Source organism: Echinops telfairi, unplaced genomic scaffold (assembly GCF_000313985.2).
Source record: "Echinops telfairi isolate 266 unplaced genomic scaffold, ASM31398v2 ScPeMD7_2573;HRSCAF=3158, whole genome shotgun sequence".
NCBI classification, from domain to species: domain Eukaryota; kingdom Metazoa; phylum Chordata; class Mammalia; order Afrosoricida; family Tenrecidae; genus Echinops; species Echinops telfairi.
Genome location: NW_022106471.1, coordinates 9,824,072 through 9,829,566, shown reverse-complemented (window position 1 = coordinate 9,829,566; position 5,495 = coordinate 9,824,072). Strand labels below are relative to the sequence as shown.

At 43.9% G+C, this 5,495-nt stretch overlaps 1 protein-coding gene across 3 annotated transcripts in view; it reads left to right on the top strand.

The window, feature by feature from the left end:
* The window catches only part of B3GNT2 (UDP-GlcNAc:betaGal beta-1,3-N-acetylglucosaminyltransferase 2), a 37,147-nt gene that overhangs the window by 1,171 nt on the left and 30,481 nt on the right, over positions 1-5,495 (top strand). The window lies entirely within an intron of this gene.

Below are 5,495 nucleotides of genomic sequence, written 5' to 3'. Positions count from 1 at the left end.
CCCCCCCCCCGCAAATGGCCTGTGTACGACGTAAAGCTTAATTCTCCATAAAAGCTCTGAGTTTCCTTCCTCACTGTGGGGAAGAATCTTGGTTCTGCCACACGCCTGTTGAGTGATCTTCGAAAACCGAGCACCAAACTCGTTGCCATCGAGTAGATGCTGACTCATAATGACCCTATCCTATCCTGCGCCCTGTGAGTTTCTGAGACTGTAACTACAGAAGTAGACAGTCCTTTCCTCCGCGGAGGCTGGTGGTTTCGAACTGTGGACGACTGTGCGGATCGCAGCCCAATGCAGAATAACCGCTTCGCCACCAGGGATTCTTGGTGACTTGAGTGACCTTGGGCAAGTTATTTTTCATGCGAGCCCTATTTCTCACATCTCATTGTGGGCATGGAAAAACAAAAATAACTTTAGGGACAAAATAAGATATTGTTTACAAAACTCCTAGCACTGAACCATGGGAGTCTGGGAGAGTAGTGAACAATAAATATTAGTCATTGCTGTACTTGAACTATATAGAAGTTCTTCTTGGCATCAAAAGCAGTAACCTTACCAAAGCTTAAAATCTTGTGGGAACCATTTAGATGTGTCTATCTTAGACTGAAACTCTTAAAATTTGGCAGATACAGATTTTTTAAAATTCAAAGGATGAGACAATCTTTCAAATAAGTGAAACATAATTTCCTTATTGATTTCTAAGCTTCCGAGGGATGGGTAAATCTATAGAGAATATATCCATTTTGAAGATTTCCTTGATTAAAAAAATGGTTTACATTTAAAAAATTCTTTTAAAAATATTTTTATTGTGATTTTTGTTTTGTTTTGCAATTCCAATATACGTATGCTCAAGTTACACTGAAATAGAAAATGTTAACTGGTCCTTCATAGTTAAATTTTAAGTGTGCTTTTTTAAAAAACTTTTTAGTTCAATTAGGAAATGAATAGAGATCCTAAAGACATTAATCATTGTTGCGTGATGCATTGTTGGTAAAAGCCAAGATGTTCTGGATAGAAATGCCCGGGGCTTTTTCAGTTAACGCAGGAATAGGACTTCGTTAGGGGAGAACTCCCCCCCCTCTAATTTTAATCATTTTTAGTAATGCTGATTTTTAAAAACCATAATGTAGGGATGACTATCGCGACCTTAAGGGGCAGGGTAGACTTGTCCCTGTGGGTTTCTGAGACTGTGTAACTCCTTCTGGGAGTAGAAAGCCTCATCTTTCTGAGGAACAGCTGGTGGTTTTGAACTGCTGAGCCCACTAGGGCTCCTGTGGAAAATGCCCGAAGTGCTGTGCTTGGGTGGGGTGGGATGGGATGGGATGGGGTGGCGTAGCGTTTTGTGGTTTGGGTGAAAGTTTACAGAGTAAATTCGTTTCCTATCTAGCACCGTACACACACACACACACACACACACACACGATGTGTAATGGCATTCGCCTGGTGGCAGCCCCCTCTGTGTAAGAGCTCCCTTCCCATTTCTTCCCTGGGTTCCCATTGCCAGTCCCCAGCTTCCCTGCCCCCACTTCCCCCTGGACTTTGTTTTTGGGCAAATGCTGCCCTTTTGGTCTCTTGGTTGGTTGGCTTGAGCCGCGAATTCCTTGTTGTGTTTTACTCACTATGTGGGAGCTATGTTCTTGACCCATTGAATCCGTAATTTTAATCCTTTCTTAACTGGCTTATGAGAGACTCGAGCACATTATTTGACCGTACCTCACTTTTGGACAGTTTTATTGGCCAGTTTGTTACAGCTTAAGCCTCTTTTATTAATGGGAATGATTACCTTTTAAACAGGCAGATTCTTACCATTGGGATACTGTTTGGCTTGATCATCCATTACAAAGAGGCAATTACCTTGTGTAAAAAAACCCGCATAAAGGCATTTTGGTCTTACACGTGTGAAGGGACGCACAAAACAGGACATGGACAAGTTCCATTACCTTTCACTTGGATTTTTCCAAGAACTTTTTGTCCAGGTGAAATGTCGTCACAGTTAATGCACTCCGTTCCGTGGTGTCAACAGACAAGAACGTCGAATTTGGAGAAGGCTCTGATCACTTGAGTGGCGCTACCTGGCTGCTAGATTGACAGCACTCAGGAAAGTAGGCCACATACCCAACCGGTGTGGTTCCAGCTGTCTTCTCCAAAGCCCATTCCGACGTGGGATAGCTGATGCTTGCCAAATGCGTCTCCAAATTGTAGGAGGAATAAATTCCTCTCTCTGGAGAGGCAATTACCGCTTGAATAAGAGGTGTGTGTGTGTGGGGCCAGGCTTTGAGAGAATTGATGTAAGGATTTCATCATCACCCCACTCACTCTTCTGCCAGTCTGAACGAAGCTACGGTAATTACGCATTTGCCTGTCAATGGGAATTTGTTCTGCGTGGCCCCATGGCTTTACTGCTGCAGGGCCGAACACCTCCTGGTACTGAGTTTTGATTTTGCCCAGTATCCTGTGACCACCGCCCCACGGCTTTCTGCCCTCTGCCTTACCTGGGTTTGTCTTCTTGCTTTATCTTGACCTTTGTGAGAAAGTTCGAGCTTGTTTTGAAAGTCAGCTCTGCTGGTAAAGTGAAAATTGGTCTTGAAATATTTTGTATCATTTTAGCTTTGACTATTTTTCACAGCTAGCTAAAAACTTTGCTCCAATTTCTTCTCCGTGTGCCTAGAACTCTACCCCTTTGGCTTTTCAAGGCTCTCCATCTTTCTCCTGCACTAGAGTGCTGCTGGGTGTGAACTGTTGACCTTTCAGCTAGTGCCAGGTACTTTTGCATATGCAATTAAGCACAGGTAAAAATATTTTTCTGACATCACTAATGATAGCTTTTGTTTTTTTTAACCTCTTTTGAATCTGGCTTTTAATTTGTGGCAGTTTCTTGATTATGTATTTTGCAACCATTTTAAAATTGTCTTCAGGAAAATTTGACTTGTTCGTGCTACTAATAAAAAACAAAACAAAACCAAAAAAATCAAACTCACTGTCACCAAATCCATACCGACTCATAGTGACCCTCTGTAGGACAGGGTAGTACTGCCCCTGGGGGGTTCCAAGGCTGTAACTCATTACAGAAGTGGAAAGCCTCATCTTTCTCCCTCAGAGTGGCTGGTGGTTTTGAACTACTGACCTTGACATTAGTGATATTGTTTGATAATTTCTGCATTCGATTGGATTGCTTTTCTTTGGAGTGGAGTAGGCCCAGCTATGGGTCTCTTTCCATTGGTTGGCCATCTAGCTGACTTCCAAATTGCTTGGTGTGGACCAGTGATGCTTCCAGCGCTGTGCTCAGTGTGGCTAGAGCGGCAATTACTAGTAGCCAGGATCCGATACTTTTTACTTTTCAATTTGAGGCATTTTCAAAGTAGGTCTGTTCACCTCTCTTCACTCTAATGTGATTAGGAGATATATTGCATTTCAAATGAATTATCTGAGGTAATCGATTCCAGAGTGTGGCTATCATTCTTCCCGAGTGACCCTAGGTTGGGTTAGCAGCTTAGAAACATGGACTTGATTGGACCAGGGGTTTTGATTTTAACTTGAGGTTACCTTACAGTGAATTTTGTAACATGCATCATGTTTATTGCACAGCTCATGCGCGTGTGCCACCTCCCTGTCCAAGACAGCACTTTCCACACTCAGAAGGTTCTTATCTTTCCCATCAGCACTCGTCATCTGGTGAGCACGGCTCCGTCGTCATATATTGGCTTTTGCATATCCTTGAACTTCATGTAAGTGCAGTCATACTGAGTCAGACAATGTATATGTAAGTTATTGTGAAACATCGGATTTTTCCCCTCCTCTCCCCTTCTCACTTCCTGTGTGACTGTGGACAAGTTAGAACCTTTGGGAATCTGTTTTCTTATTTGTGAATTGGGTACACACAGCCCACTCTGCCCCTATGTTTCTCTAAGATGATTAATGTGACCTACTTACCTTAGTTGCCTCTGTTTCTTTTAAAATGTGACGTCGACGAGGACAGCAGTTGTAGTTATCTGTCCTCTGTGATTGTATAGGCTGTTGTTTTATGACAGTGTCGTAAAGGTCTGTTACTGAAAGTTAGATGGCACAGCTTTGTCAACTCAGCACTTTGTTGGCATTAACATGTAGCTTAAGTATGATGTGCTTTTTTTTTTTTAAGCCTCTAATTTTAAGTTTGTCATTTCATTTCTTTCTGTTTTGACTTTTCATTGTGAGTTAAGTGTGGGTTTGATCCCGTTATTTTTCATGACATTTCCTCTCTAGGGCAGGAGATGACCGGCACTGAAATGCCCCGTTCAGATTGGTCACCTGTGTGATGTGAGCTGGTGTGTGGCGGGCCTCGTGCGGTGAGCTGATGGCAGGGTTGGCTTCGAGGTCCTAGGAATGAGTCCAAGATGCTCAGTAGAGCATTTGCCGGCGTTTTTGTTCTGTGAAGTGAAATGTTTCTTTCAGAAGTGAAACCACGGGGCCATCTGTTAACTGCGTACTTTGTAGAAGAGCCATTGAAAACATTTTCAGCGTTTAGATCTTGCTCTACCGGTGGTCTCCGGGCCCCAGTGTGTACATCCTTACAGAGCCCCTTTCTTTCACCGCAGGGCTCGCTCACTTGAGTGGCTTCCTGGTAGTCTTTCTAAAAGAGCCCTTACTGTTTATTTTGTAAAACATAAACATAGATGAGAATGCAAAAGAATTTCACCATCTCTTTAACACGGACTATTGTTAATTGGTCTGGCTCTTTATAGGTGCTTAGAGTTTTTATGTTTTTTTATTGCATCTGTATAATTCTAGAATGACGTCAGGGAATAGATCTGCCAGCACTTGTTTAGGAAAACGTATACCAAACGTATGTGTCTGCTCAGGGGTGCCTGCCAGATCATCAGGCGGCTTTAAAAGCCTAGGTTCTAATCCATCATCCGCATTCTGGCCCTCTCTCCTGGCTAGACCAGTATCAGAAATGCTGGATAGGCTCACCCCAGTGACCCCATCAGAGGGACCCCCTGGCCTCTAGGTTACAACCATGGAGAGGGGAACCCAGCTCTTGTGGACCCACTACCCCCAATTCAACAATTTCTATATGCATAATGTAATCAGTGACACTGATTATAATCTTCACGTTGTACAAGTATTGTAACAACCTCTTTCTAAAATGATTCCACCACCTTTCATGTAAACTCATTGCCCTCAAGCAAAAGACATCAGTCTCTGCTGTCTGTACACCGTGCGGGCATGTTGGATTGCTCACTGCCATTAGGTGGAGCCTGACTCATCTAAGTAGGGGCAGCCTCTGTGCTGGGCCCTGCGTGGCTGTAGAGGTGGCCCAGGTCCCTGTCCTGCCTGGCAGGAGATGGCAGTCTGGCGGAGACTGACCAGGAAGAGGTGTAAACGAAGTAAGGAGAAACCTTCCACGGCAGAGAAAGGAGAGTAGGTTGCACCCTGAGAGGGCCCACGAAGGTGTGAGGAGGTGTGTCTGTGAAGAGCCATGTACCAGGAAGTGCGGGGCTGAAGTGCAGGTACCTGGA